The following is a 14,232-nucleotide window of genomic DNA, read 5'->3' as shown; positions in this document are numbered from 1 at the left end:
AACAATAAATAGTGTAGAACAATATTCAGCTCAGAAACTAAAATTATAAAAATTGATTTTTTTTTATAAGTTTTTTTCTGCTGGGTCTGTCTTCCCACACCTGAAATCTAAGTGATATATGCCCCTGTTATGTGTGAGTGAGATTTCGCTGAACAAAGGAAAGATTAGATGAAAGCTAATGACCACTTACCGTCTATCACCTTTCTATTTTGTTGTCTAAACTCTCTGACCCTTTTCCAGTTCAGCCCTCGCCAGTGATCATAGTGCTATGTTCCTTTTTCTCTTTACACTTGAAAATGTGAAATATTGAATCAACACATTACATTTTAACAATCAAGGATAGTTTTGGACATGAATGAGAAATTCCTAGGGCCCTCTTATTTAAAACTTGAGGAGCAATCTATCTGCAATGAAACAGTATATTTGTAGTTACCAAAATAATCTGTAATGGTTGTCCCCATGTGCTATCTAATTTTTCAAAAAATTATCAGCTTAGCTCCCTATCAACTGTATAGGCATATCTCACTTTATAAACATGTAAAGTAGATTGTAAAATATTGAATCATCCCTTTTATTGACTTACTTTGTAATTTCAGATGTGTTACACAGGAAAATATTAGGCTATTTGCATCATAGCCCTTTTTACCAGCACCTTAAATATAGTAAGTGCAGCTATAATCGGTAGCTTGCCTGGTGCTGATATATTTTTAATCATTCAATACCAGTATTTTGCCAAGAGCAGTGATAGGCTTGCTAGGGCACTTACAGATTTGCCTCCATTTTACGTGTATGTTCACATATAAACCAGCAAGTCAGTATCAGTGTAGAGCCATGTTACTATAAGACAAGCTACTCTTTTAATTGATTATACTTACATATTTTATGAACTGTGAATTAAAGAAGCAGTTTGGAGTAGAAGAAACTTTGGACCAAGAATAGTAAGACATACTTTCCAACCCAACTCTTTTTTTTAATTTATTTTTGAAAATTTTTCCAGCTTTATTGAGATATAATTGACATATAACATTGTATAAGGTTACGATGTACAACGTAATGATTTGGTATATGTATATATTGTGAAATGATTACCACAATAAAGGTTAGTTAACACATCCATCACCTCACATAGTTACAATTTTTAAAAAAAAATTTTTATGAGAACTTTTAAGATTTTCTCTCCTAGCAACTTTCAGTATAGTATTGTTAACTATAGTCACTGTGCTGTCCATCACATCCCCAGGACGTAGTTACCTTATAACTGGATGTTTGTACCCTTTGACCACCTTCACCCATCTCCACCGCCGCCTGCGGCAACCACCCTTCTGCTCTTTTCTTTCTATGAGTTTGGGGATTTTTTCATTCCTCATATAAGTGAGATCATATAGTATTTGTCTTTCTCTGTCTGACTTATCCTACTTAGCATAATTCCCTCAGGGTTCATCCATATTGTCACAAATGGCAGGATTTCCTTCTTTTTATGGCTGAATAGTATTCCTTTGTGTGTGTCTGTCTACATTTTCTTTATCAATGCATCCATCAGTGGACACACACATTGTTTCCATGTCTTGGCTATTGTAAATAATGCTGCAGTGAACATGGATGGGGGTGCAGATATCTCTTCAAGATAGTGATTTTATTTCCTTGTGATATATATCCAGAAATGGAATTGCTGGATTATATACTAGTTCTATTTTTAATTTTTTGAGGAACCTCCATACTGTTTTCCATAATGGCTGTACAGGTTTACATTCCCACCAACAATGCACAGGGGTTCCCTTTTCTCCACATCCTCACCAGCACTTGTTATCTGTTCTTTTTCATAATAGTCATTCTAACAGGTATGAGGTGATATCTCATGGGTGGTTTTAATTTGCCTTTCCCTGAGGATTTTGATGTTGAATGCCTTTTTTTGTTTTGTGAGGAGATCAGCCCTGTGCTAACATCTGCCAATCCTCCTCTCTTTTCTTGAGGAAGACTGGCCCTGGGCTAACATCCGTGCCCATCTTCCTCCACTTTATATGGGACGCCGCCACAGCATGGCTTGCCAAGCAGTGCGTCGATGCGCGCCTGGGGTCCGAACTGGCGAACCCTGGGCTGCCGCAGCGAAGCGCGCACACTTAACCACTTGTGCCACCGGGCCGGCCCCTTGCATGCCTTTTTATGTACCTGATTGCAATTTGAATATCTTCTTTGGAAAAATGTCTATTTAGGTCCTTTGCCCATTTTGAAATCAGATTATTTGTTTTTTTGCTATTGAGTTGTATGAGTTCTTATATATTTTGGATGTTAACCCCTTATTAGATACATGGTTTGTAAATATTTTTCCCATTCCGTAAGTTGTCATTTCATTTTGTTGATGGTTTCCTTTGCTATGCAAGCTTTTTAGTTTGATGTAGTCCCACTTGTTTATTTTTGCTTTTGTTACTTGTGCTTTTGATGTCATATCTATGAAATCATTGCCAAGGTCATCGTCAAGGAGCTTGTGCCCAGTGTTTTCTTCTTAGGAGTTTTTTGGTTTCAGGTTTCATGTTCAAGTCTTTCATCCATTTCGAGCTAATTTTTGAGTAGTGTAAGATAAGGGCCCAGTTTCATTCTTCTACATGTGAATGTCCAATTTTTTAGCACCATATATTGAAGAGACTATCTTTTTTCCATTGAGTAGTCTTAGCTTCTTTGTCAAATACTAGTTGACTGCATATGCATAGATTTATTTCTGGGCTCTCAGTTCTGTTCCATTGGTCTATGTATCTGTTTTTATGCAGTACCATACAGTTTTGATTGCTATAGCTCTGTAATATAGTTTGAAATCGAAATATGGTGCTTCTAGCTTTGTTCTTCTTTCTCAGTATTGCTTTGGCTATTTGGGGTCTTTTGTGGTTCCATACAAATTTTTGGATTGTTTTTTCTATTTCTGTAAAAAATACCATTGGAATCTTGATAAGGATTGTATTATCTCTGGATGGCTTTGGGTAGTATGGACATTTTAATAATATTAATTCTTCCAACCCATGAACATAGGATATTTTTCCATTTGTTTGTTTTCTTCAATTTCTTTCATCAATGTCTTATAGTTTTCAGTGTACAGATCTTTCACCTCCTTGGTTTAATTTGTTCCTAAGTATTTTATTCTTCTTGATGCTATTATAAATGGGATTGTTCTCTTTTTTCCCCCCAGATAAATCATTGTTAATATATAGAAATGCAACTGGTTTTTGTATATTGATTTTGTATCCTGCAACTTTACTTAATTCATTTATTTGGGGTTTTTATTTTTGGAGTCTTTAGAATTTTTTATGTATAAGATCATGTCATCTGCAAACAGAGACAATTTTACTTTTTCCTGTCTGATTTGGATGCCTTTTATTTCTTTTTTCTTGCCTGATTGCTCTTGCTAGGACTTCTAGTACTATGTTGAATAGGCATGGTGAGAATGGCCACCCTTCCCTTGTTCTTGATCTTAGAGGAAAAGCTTTCAACCTTTCATCATTGAGTATGATTCTACTGGGGAGCTCGTCATATAGCCTTTATTATGTTGAGGTATATTCCTTCTATACCAAATTTCTTGAGAGTTTTTATCATGAATGGATATTGAATTCTGTTCAGTTGCTTTTTCTGCATCTATTGAGATGATCATATGATTTTTATCTTTCATTCTGTTAATGTTATATATCACATTGATTGATTTGTGTATGCTGAATCATCCTTGCATTCCAAGGGTTAGTCCCACTTGATTGTGGTGTATGATTCTTTTATTTTTTTAATTTTATTTATTTTTTAATTTTATTTATTTTTTACTTTTATTTATTTTATTCTTTTATTTACATGCTGTTGAATTTGGTTTGCTAGTAATTTGTTGAGAATTTTCGCATCTATATTTGTCAGCGATATTGGTCTGTAGTTTTCTTCTAGTGTCCTTATCTGGCTTTGGTATCAGGGAAATGTGGGCCTTGTAAAATGGGTTTGGAAGTGCTCCCTCCTCTTCAGTTTTTTGTAAGAGTTTGAGAAGAAGTGATGTTAATCCTTCTTTAAATGTTTGGTAGAATTCACCAGTGAAACCATCTGGTCCTGAACTTTTCTTTGTTGGGATTCGATCTGATTCAGTCTCCTTACCCATTATTGGTCTGTTCAGATTTTGTTTCTTCATGAACAATTTTGGTAGGTTCTGTTTCTAGGAATTTCCATTTCTTCTAGGTTGTCCAGTTTGTTGGTGTATAACTACTCTTAGTAGTCTCTTATGATCCTTTTTATTTCTGTAGTATCAGTTGCAATGTCTCCTTTTTTATTTATAATTTTACTTATTTGAGTCTTCTCTTTTTCCTGGTTAGTCTAGCTAAAGGTTTGCCAATTTTGTTTATTTTTGCAAAGAACCAACTTTTGGATTTATTGATCTTTTCTATTTAGTTTTCCTATTCTCTATTTCATTTATTTCTTCTCTAGTCTTTATTATTTCCTTCCTTCTGCTAACCTCAGGCTTAGTTTGTTCTTTTTATAGTTCCTTGAGGTGTAAAGTTAGGTTGTTTAGCTGACATCTTTCTTTTTCTTGATGTATGTCTTTATGGCTGTAAAATTCCCTCTTAGAACTGCTATTGCTGCATCTCATAAGTTTTGGTATGTTGTGTTTCCAAGTTTGTTGAGACTTATTTTGTTGCCTAACATATGATCTATCCTAGAATATATTCCATGTGCACTTGAGAAGAATGTTTATTCTGCTATTGTTGGATGGAATGTTCTGTGTATGTTAGGTCCGTTTGTTCTATAGTGTTGTTCAAGTCCACTGTTTGCTTGTTGATTCTCTTTCTGGATGATCTATCCATTGTTGAGAGTGGGGTATTAAAGCCCCAACTATTATTGTATTGCTGTTCCTTTCTCATTTTAGGTCTGTTAATATTTGTTTTTTATATTTAGGTGCTCCAGTGTTGGGTACATAAATATTTATAATTGTTACATCTTTTTGATGGATTGACCCCTTTATCATTATATAGTGAACTTGTTTGTCTCTTTAGACCATTTTTAGCTGAAAGTCTATTTTGTATGATATAAGTATAGCTACCCCTGCTTTCTTTTGGTTACCATTTGCTTAAAATATCTTTTTCCACCTCTTCATTCTCAGTCTGTGTGTTTGCTTAAAGCTAAAGTGAGTCTCTTGTAGGCAGCATATCATTGGATCTTTTGATAGGAGAATTTAATCTATTTACATTTAAAGTAATTATTGATAGGTAAGGATGTACTTTTGCCATTTTGATAATTGTTTTCTGACTATTTTGTAGCCCCCTTGTTCCTTTCTTCCTGTCTTGCTGTCTTCCTTTGTGATTTGGTGTCTTGTTATGACTCCTTTATCATTATCTTTTGTGGATTTACTATGGAGGCTTACATAAAATATATTTATAACATCCTATTTTAAGCTGATAACTTCAATAACATACAGAAACTTGATATTTTTACTACTCCGAGTCCCCCATCACATTTTAGGTTATTGATGTTATAATTTACATCTTTTTTTATATTGTTTATCCAATAACAAAGTATTGTAGCTATGATTATTTTTAATACATTTGTTTTTTAACTTTTAGACTAGAGTTATGAGTTACACAGCACCATTAACAATATTAGAGAATCTATCTTACTATATATTTACCATTACCAGTGAGTTTTACACATTTATATGTTTTTGCAATGTTAATTAGCATTCTTTTATTTCAGCTTGAAGAATGCCCTTTATCATTTCTTGTAAGGCAGGTCTAGGGGTGATGAAATCCCTCAGCCTTCGTTTGTTCGGGAATGTCTTTCTCTCTCCTTCATTTCTGAAGGACAGCTTTGCTGGGTGTGGTATTCTTGGTTGACAGTTGTTTCTTTCGATATTTTGAAAATATCATTACACTCTCCTGACCTGCAAAGTCTTCACTGAGAAATTTGCTGATAGTCTTATGGGGGGCTCTCTCGTATGTGACAAGTCACTTTTCTCTTGCTGCTTTCAAAATTCTGTCTTTGACTTTTGACAATTTAATTATAAGGTCTTGCAGTAGCCCTTTTTGGGTTCAACCTATTTGGGGTCCTTTGGGCCTCATAAATCTGAATGTTCCGTTCTCCCCCCAAGTTGGGGAAGTTTTCAGCCAGCTAACCCAACTCTTAACATTTGCTTTACTAGCTGAGTGACTTTTGGCAAATTACTTAACGTCACTGTTTCCTCCAGTCACAGTTTTGAAAGTTGAGTGAGATAGGATATGAAAGTACTTTGAAAATTATTAAGCATTGTATTTACCTGAAACCATGTGGCAATGATCAGTCAACATTCTGAAATGGAATTATAATTATGGTATAATACTTAGAGAAGGCTTTGGGGGGGGCAGAAATAAATAAAATCTTTAAAAAAAAAAATGATTTTTATTTATTTATTTATTTTTTTCCCCCCAAAGCCCCAGTAGATAGTTGTATGTCATAGCTGCACATCCTTCTAGTTGATGTATGTATGGCCAGAGAAGCGGTGCGTCGGTGCGCGCCCGGGATCCGAACCCGGGCCGCCAGCAGCGGAGTGTGCGCACTTAACCGCTAAGCCATGGGGCTGGCCCAATAAATAAAAATCTTTAAAAGTGAAAAGTTTAAACTCTGAAAAGCAGAGTGCAGTTATCACACCTGAACTGAAGAAAGTCGACACTCATCAAGAGAGCTGTTGAATTCTTGCTGGTGCATGGAATAGAAAGGAAGAGAGAAGTATACACAAGAAGTCTACCCAAGAGCTCTGTTAGGGGTTAGTCACATGTGCATGAAGGTGGCAGAATGAAAATAATATGACAGCATGGTTCAGTGCACAGCGTCTGCAGTCGGGTGCATCTGGGCTTGAGTCCTGCCTTTGTTTGTTACTATCTCTGTGACCTTGGACACATTGCTTAACTTCTCTTAAGCCTGTTCCTCTTCTGTAAAATGGCGATAATAATAGTACCTACTCATGGAATTAAATGAGATCATGCATTTAAAGCACTTAGCATGATAACTGGCACATAGACGCACTCCATAAATGATAACGGGGTTGCCGTTATTACTACTAGGCACAGTCCAGACTGGAATCACACAGATTTGGTTTTGAATGCCTAATCTGCCACGTATGGTCAGGCAGCCTACTAAACCTCAGTTAATAGAAAATGGAGTTAATATCTACCTTATAGTGCTGTTGTGAATATTAAATGAGCTGGAGTATACAGGAAGTACCTGGTTGGAGATTGGATTGAGTTTTGAGATCAAGTTTTCCTTCTTTTCACCTACTCACTTTGATACTAGATTTTTTTTTTTTTTTTTTTTTTGATGCTTGTAAGCTTTAACATTTGAATCACATATCTGGTCTTTTTCAAAGGTCTTCCTGAAAGGGCACTCTGAGAATACATTTATTTAAATTTTACTTAGTACCTATTTTCCATTTTCTTTTTTTTTTTTTCTGTTAATCTTTCAGCTCTTAGATGACAATAAATGGTAATGCAGAGGATTATAATTTTTACCTCTTAGCATAATTCTTCCAAGTGGTGAACTAGATCATTTACCCTAATCAGTCAATCCAGGATGATTTAAAGCCTGCTGTGTACCTAGCACCATATAACATCAGGGGTCCATATGCTGTGGTCTCTGCCCTTCAATCTAGTTGTAATCAGCTGCATTTAGACTTCTCCTTCATACCAGAACGTTAGTTCACTGTCTCATAAAAGTTTTATTAAATATTTTTAAAAAATAACGTGCTCTTTTTGCCCTTCGGACATCTCTGATCTTTTTTCTTGCTTGTTCATCATAGCATCTTTTTGTAAAAAAACAGTATAAAAGACATTTACTTTGGAAGTCTGCAGATCTGATTCACATTCAGGAAATGATTCAGCAAATTACTTAAGCTGTATTTTAATTTATCTGCTTGTCAGATGAAGATAATACTTGCCACCTACTTAGAACAAAGGGATGTCATGAAGATTAGATTTAGAATGTTTTGAAATCATTTTCTCAATGCTATTGAAATATCTCATTTTTATTATGTTTTCACACTGTGTACATACTGTTTTTTAGATCTGTTATAATTTTTACAATAATGAAGTATGATTTTTACTTTTCTCTTATCTCACTATAAAAGTGTCAAATACATGTTATTTCTTTAGTTTACAAATGGTTTTATTTATGATTAGTTTCCCAGTTTACAAGGAATTGATGTTTCTGTTAGGAAGGCAGTATATTAGGGGCTTAGACACTGGACTCTGGAGCCAGATTGGTTGGGTTTGAATCATGGCTCTGTCATTTACTGTCTGAGTAACTTTAGGCAGGTAGCTTAACTTCTCTGTGCCTCGATTTGCTTATCTGTAAAATGTAGTTTAATGCATCATCGAGTTCTGAGGAATGAATTAGTTAACATATGTAAGTGCTTAGGACACTGCCTGCTACTCAGACAACATTAGCTATCAATACTGTTGACAAAATAATAGATGTGTGTAAGTCTTTAATATTAAAATACTAGAATTTTTGGTAATATTTTGGCTCTCCGTGAAACATGACAGCCTTTCCCCTAACAAACTAAAACTCTATTTTAAATGCTGATTGGACAATTAGGCCTTCCTGTGGCTCTTCCCACTCCCCCCCCCAACCCCCCCACTGATTTCCCACATTGTGGCCTGAGGGTTTTTAAATCATTTTTATTATAAAAATATTATGCTTATTGTGAAAATTAACATAAAAAACTGAACAGCAGAAGATGAGCCTCTCCTTCCCCATTTCTACTTCCTAGGAGGAGTAACTTTTTCCATATTTTTATTTGATCATATCTTTTATCAGTTTATATATAGCCCCCTTCACAAGCTTTCAGTTAGCCTTAGGATAGAGTCCAAACCTCTTGCCATGGTCTGTGAGGTCCTCTAACCCCTGCCTTCCTCTCACTTTCACTTTTTGGAAATTCCTGTTAGATCTCAGGTAAAAAGTCATTTCCTCAAGGAAATCCTTTCCTGACCTCCTAACTGGGTCAGCATAATGTCCCCACGGCTTCTGTACTTTCCTACCGTAGTCGTTCTCCACGGAGACAGTGCTGGTCTCGGGGGGTGTCCTAGTAATTGGTAGGTGCTCTTGCCATTTAGTGAGTGGGGTGAAGGGTGCTAGATGTTCACCATAAAGAATTATCTTAAGGGGCCGGCCCGGTGGCATAGTGGTTAAGTGCGCACGCTGCACTTCAGCAGCCCGGGGTTCGCAGGTTCAGATGCCCGGCGTGCACGGACGCATTGCTTGTCAGGCCATGCTGTGGCGGCGTCCCATATAAACTAGAGGAAGATGGGCACGGATGTTAGCCCAGGGCTAATCTTCCCTCAGCAAAAAGAGGGGGATTGGCATCGGATGTTAGCTCAGGGCTAATCTTCTTCACACACACACAAAAAGAATTATCTTAAGCCCTGAATGACTTTTGAGTGTCCCACTAGGTGGTTACGTAGGTGAAAAAAATCTGTTTATAGCTGTCAAAGCCTCGAGCCTCACTCGATTTTACATATGCACATGGAATTTTTTGCAGGATTTTAGTTAAATGTTGAGTTTTCCAGGAATAAAACTACTGTATTATTGAAGGAAGATTGTACCTGGTTTTGTTTGGAACTCTACCAATTGTTCACATTTGGGAAGTCGTGTCACTGATGGCAGTGTTTATCACATTATCACATTCACACCGATTCACCATATGGGTGGAAACATGTGATTGCTCAGTAAATATTTGTATGAATTTAATTGAGATTAGAAGAAAATAGAAGCTCTGAACGAGGAGTGGGGAAAATACTTCTCCATTTCCTGGCAGAATATATTCCCTTTCCTCTCTCTTCCTATTGCACGTCATTCATACTTCATTCATAGACAGCACATCTGCCTCTCTCATTAGATGAGGACTTAGCGGGGGCAAGAACAGTTTTTTACTTACTTTGAATCTTCCATGCTCACTGAGCACATGGTAGTTGCCCAACTTAATATTCGTTCAGTTAAATTAATGGCAACAATAGAATTTATTCAACAGATATTTACTGAATCAGACTCTGCTAGGCAAAGAGGGCAGAAAGACCCTGCTCTCGAGGAACACATGGTCTATTGCTAAGACAGACCTGGAAATAATTATAATACAATATGACAGTTTCTAGAATGGAAATAGCTATAAACTACAGATCTGTAATGGAAGAAACACTTAAGTCTTGTGGGGAGGTGCTGGAATAAAGTCACAGAAGAGAAATAGAATCAAGTATCCATCATAGTGCAAAGGAAGACTCTCAATAAATATTTGGAAATTGAGTAGATGAGCATAGCTCTGGAGAGTGAAAAGGAGTTTGCCAAATGGTCAAGTTTAAAGAGGGCCTTCCAGACAGGAAACCCCTACTCAAAGGCTCAGAGGTATGAGAGGCGCAGTTGGTGTTGCTGGAGCATCAAGTTAGAGTTTGACTCGTAGGAGAAAAAGCTGTCCCTGGAGGTGATGGACCAGAGCCTCTTCCATGAACAGATGTTAGATTCTATCTTGTAGGCAGTAGAGCACCATTGATGGAACAATTAGAACTACTACATTTCAAATCATACTGGTTGCCAGGCAGGTACCTACCATTCTGTTAGAGAGCTGGTGTATTTTCATTCTATAGCTGGGAAGCTGAGGCTCAGAGAGATTAACTTGCCCCAGTTTTCACAGCTGCTAAGTGGAAGAACTAGGATGTTAACTTAGGTTACTTGAGTCCAGACATCCTGTCTGCTTCTTAAACTGTATTTTACAGCCCTTCCAGCAGGGAAGAAACTAAATATTTTTACTTTTTTCCAACCAGTCTGGCTTCTTTACCTCACATCATTCTCAACTCTAGCAAATTCAAATTTGTTATGTAAATTTAAGTTCTTGACAGTTTAGGGCTCTTGAGTGAGTTTTGGTCTTCTGAAGGCCCAAAATGGTATCTTACAGTGACTTACCTCTTGCAGGCTACTTTTTATTCTGGTGCCTTTGTCTATCTAGACAGTTCAACTAGCTGTCTTGGCATATCAAAATGCCTTTTTTCGCAGGGGAGGTGTCACCGTTGGATGCCATGGGCCAATCAGCATGATTTGTCTATTCTAAAAGAGAAAAATTTTGAGTACTACTTCCCTTTTTGTGTGTGTGTGAGGAAGATTAGCCCTGAGCTAACATCTGTTGCCAATCCTCCTCTTTTTGCTGAGGAAGATTGGCCCTGGGCTAACATCCGTGCCCATCTTCCTCTACTTTTTTATATGTGGGACGCCTGCCAAGTGGTTAAAATGTCTTGATAAGCTATACGTAGGTCTGCACCCAGGATCCAAACCTTCGAACCCCAGGCCGCCAAAGCAGCATGCGTGAACCTAACCACTACACCACCAGGCCAGTCCCACTCCTTCCCTTTTTTTTTTTTTTTTTTTTTTGTGAGGAAGATCAGCCCTGAGCTAACATCCGATGCCAGTCCTCCTCTTTTTGCTGAGGAAGACTGGCCCTGGGCTACCATCTGTGCCCATCTTCCTCTACTTTATATGGGATGCTGCCACAGCATGGCTTGACAAGCCGTGCGTTGGTGTGTGCCTGGGATCTGAACCTGCAAACCCCGGGCCGCTGCAGCGGAGTGCACACTTAACCCATACGGCACCTGGCCAGCCCCCGTTTTTTGAAATATTTAAATCTGAGTCTTCAACATGCAAAAAAAAATAGTAATTATTTTAAGAAAATCCAATATTAATCTTGATATTCTGTTTCATAAAGGTGTAGTTTACTGTTTAAGTAAATGATTTCTACCTCATAAAATTCTGGTGTGCTTGGTTCGCTTGGAGTACTTCAGACATTATCTAAATAACCATATAGTCTCTCTGGCTACCCTAGGATAAGATTCTTCCTAATTTTAATGGCTATTAAATACCACTGAACTGTACACTCAAAATGGTTAAAATGCTAAATTTTATGTTATGTGTACTTTACCACAATAAAAAAAAAATGTGGTATGGAAGTTCAGAGTGGCCTGAGATCTCTTATCAGGTAGTTACCAATCAAATATTTTTGAGAGCCTTTTGTTCCAGATAACTGGAGAAGGTGTGAGGGAACCATTTGTCTTAGTTCTCCGTATCCCATCATCATAGGCCAGTCAAATTAAATGTTCTTAAGACTAAATGTTTGAAAGAAAAGAAAGAGAATTGTATTTATTTGAATGCAGGGATCAAGAAGGAAGCATGGTAATAATATCAAGGGGCAGTCATCCTCAGGATGGATACAGTGAAGATGCCTTATCTGCTGTTGGCCCCTGGCTTTAGTTTCTTGTTCAGAAGGGCAGCTAGGGAGTTAAGTAGGCTGTCCAAATGTTACCTCCACAGGTGGGATGTGCATGTTAGCAGCTCCAACTCATAACTAAGGTTCCCTGCCCCCCCTCCCACACACACACACTCCTGTCAAGTATGGAGAGAGATGAAATTTTCACCCATTAGATTCACAAAAATTAACATACTGGTGGAGATATGGGAAACATTCATATTGTTGGTGAATGTGAACTGTATAACTGTTTTTGGAAAGTAATCTGCTAATAACTGTTAGAAATTTTTAAATACACTTACTTTTGGCCTAATAATCTCAGTGGGTTGCCACTACTTTGTAAGGACATTAGTAAAAGAATGTTTTTTGCTGTGTTCATAGTGGCAAAAAAGTAGAAGCAACCTGGAAGCTAATCAAGAAATGGTTGAAGAGATTATGTTCTGGCCATTCTAAAGACCAATGTGCATCTATTAAGAGTGACTTTCATCTCTATGTACTGGCTTGGAATGATGGCCATCCTATGTTGTGTGTTAAAAAGTTGTAGAGGGGCCAGCCTAGTGGCATAGCGGTTAACTTCGCATACTCCACTTCGGCAGCCCCGGGTTCACAGGTTGGATCCCAGGTGTGGACCTACACACGGCTCATCAAGCCACGCTGTGGCGGCATCCCATATACAAAACAGAGGAAGATTGGCACAGACATTAGCTCAGCAACAATTTTCCTCAAGCAAAAAGAGGAAGATTGACAACAGATGGTAGCTGAGGGCCAATCTTCCTCACCAAAAAAAAAAAAAAAAGTTGTAGAGTTAGAGTGTAGTATGTAATGTGATCTAAAAAAACAAACCAGAACCATATGTATGTTTCAGAATAGAGAAAAGTATAGAAGGATTCCTATCAAACTGTTGAAAGTGATTCTTTCAGGGAGGTAAGCTTGGAGGTAGGATCGAATTAACTTTCCTTCTACAACCATGTTGTTTGTTATAATATAGTTTTTGTAATTTTTAAAAAGAACATTGAAAGTAATTGAAGTAAAAAGAAAAGGAGAAAGGTGGAGAGATCTATAATGATAGAAATTATAATGATAGGATTACTTTGGACTGGGTCGATGACTGAGAATGGGTACAGGAGAAACCTTGGTACTGGTAATGATCTATATCTTGATGTAGGTGTTGGTTACACAGGTGTGTGTTCATTTTGTAAAAATCCATCTAATTGTATGCTTATGATTTGTACAGGTTTGTGTATATGTTATATCAACTAAAAGTTTATTAAAATTACAGCACAGCAATACAATGGAATACTATTATGTTTTTTAAAAATAGTTTCAATAAATATTTAATGATATATGAAGTTGGGCAAGAAATAGGACAATCTCATTATTATATAATATAATGTACATATAAACACAGAATGAAGACTGGAATAAAAACACTATCATTTTATTGATTATCACTATTATTGATAGATATTATGTCTAGATGATCGTGGTTTTTGTTTTTTCGGGTTTTTATTTAAGTAAGAAAAGTTTGGGCTGGGTTATTTAGAAAGTCTGTAGAAGGTGGTGAGCAAATCCAGATTACAGGATGTTAAGCAGAAAATAAGAGTAAAGAAGGAGAGAGGAAAAAGTAGACAACAAGAACAACAACAATGCTAACTAGAGAGGTGCAGTAAGGTCAGGTAAGGTTTTTTTACCCCTACTAGGAAGGGACTCCTACTACAAAGGGACTAATTTCAGCTGTCAAACCATCCTGCAATAGTAGAACCATTTGAAAAATCCTCTTCTTTAGCAAACTTAGTTTGGTTTTTACAAATAATTCAGGCTTGATACTTAAGTTTTGTTTTTCTTTAAGCATTTAGTTTTAATGAAACTTGTCATTGATATAATAGTTTCAATTGATTGTAGCAGATGCAACTCGTAGTATCTTAAGAAACCTATTTTCTCCCAATCTTCACTAATTAACTGAGGTAATTTGCTCA

General features: G+C 36.9%; 1 protein-coding gene across 4 annotated transcripts in view; it reads left to right on the top strand.

Moving 5' to 3' along the window:
* The window catches only part of TNPO1 (transportin 1), a 92,115-nt gene that overhangs the window by 20,758 nt on the left and 57,125 nt on the right, over window positions 1-14,232 (top strand). The gene's annotated exons all lie outside the window — the stretch shown is intronic.

The sequence above is a fragment of the Ceratotherium simum genome, chromosome 4, assembly GCF_057802395.1.
Source record: "Ceratotherium simum simum isolate JZ-2026a chromosome 4, ASM5780239v1, whole genome shotgun sequence".
In the NCBI taxonomy this organism is placed as follows: Eukaryota; Metazoa; Chordata; class Mammalia; order Perissodactyla; family Rhinocerotidae; genus Ceratotherium; species Ceratotherium simum.
This window is presented reverse-complemented; position numbering and strand designations above follow the sequence as displayed.